Raw genomic sequence first — 1,249 nt, forward strand, 5'->3', positions numbered from 1 at the left:
TGGAAGAGAAACAAGACATTAGGCAGGAAGCTAAGGAAATCTGAATACAACATGGAATTTAGTTAATAATAATGAGTCACTATTTTTTCGTGAGTTGTCACAAAAGTACCAAGATGATGTAAACTGTTAACAGCGGGGGAAATGGGGTGAGAAACTGCATATTGTCTTTGAATTTTTCACTAAGTCTAAAACTGTTCTAAAATTTTTTTTAATTATTGAAAAAAAAAAAACCCACCCAAACCAATACTTAGAAATTAATATTATAAATTTTGGGTAGATCATACAGGACTTCTCATGATGTGGATGCGTACATACCTGGCAATATATACACCTACACATATTTAAGTTTTTAAACACATGTTTTATAAGAGTAGGATCGTGCGTAGAGTATGGATGTTGAATGTCAACTGTTCTTTGGTGGCCAAGGTCAAGGCCCCAGAGGAGGCCTCAGACTCCTGATTTGTCTTAAACCAGCTTAGATCTTGCTCCAGCCTATCCTCTCAGACTCCCTCCCAGCTCACCTCCTTCAGGAGAGGGATTGGGGGCAGCCAGGAACCCTACTCTCAGTTTCCCTCTGCCTCACCCCACCAAGAACCATCAGAGTAGAGGCCTGTTTGTCCAAGGCTCTCAGGTGCCCTCAGGCAGCAGCAGGCTCCAGAGCCTGGTGCTTTAGCCTGACACTGGCCTTCATGAAGTCAGGCGGTGGTCAGCTGGCTGCAGAGTGGTTTTTGCCCTTTGTGTTCTTGAGCATGAGCAGAGAACACCCCAGTTTCCTTCCCCTGGGGTTGCTGTCCTGTGATCCTGGGGTGTGATTGGGCTGCTTTGTGAATTCCCTTTCCTGGAAACTTTCAGGAGTGACAGCCCTCCAAACTCGTGTGGTCCCTTTCTGATTCTGGAAGTGCCAGGGAAACTTGGGGAAGTGGTGTGGGAAGAGCCAGTGGGGAAAAGGGTGTTCTCAGATTCCTCCTCCTGTTTGGCTAGAGTAAGCTGGAAAGGGTTTATGACTCATTGACTGCAGGGAGATGAATGAAGAGTCAGTGTCAGGACCTCTGGAACCTTATGTTGCTTCTCCCTGGGACTGGGCTGCTCTTAGAAGACCCAGGGCAGGCCAATCCCTGCGGATAGGAGTGATAACTATGTCCTTGGGTTAGTTTTTATGTGAGTTTGTGGGAAGTTGTTTGATAAGAAAGACTAGATGCGGGGTGACTGGGTGGCTCAGTTGGTTAAGTGTCAGCCTTCAGCTCAGGTC

This window comes from Mirounga leonina, unplaced genomic scaffold, assembly GCF_011800145.1.
Source record: "Mirounga leonina isolate KUSES-001 unplaced genomic scaffold, KU_Mleo_1.0 Mir_195377, whole genome shotgun sequence".
NCBI classification, from domain to species: domain Eukaryota; kingdom Metazoa; phylum Chordata; class Mammalia; order Carnivora; family Phocidae; genus Mirounga; species Mirounga leonina.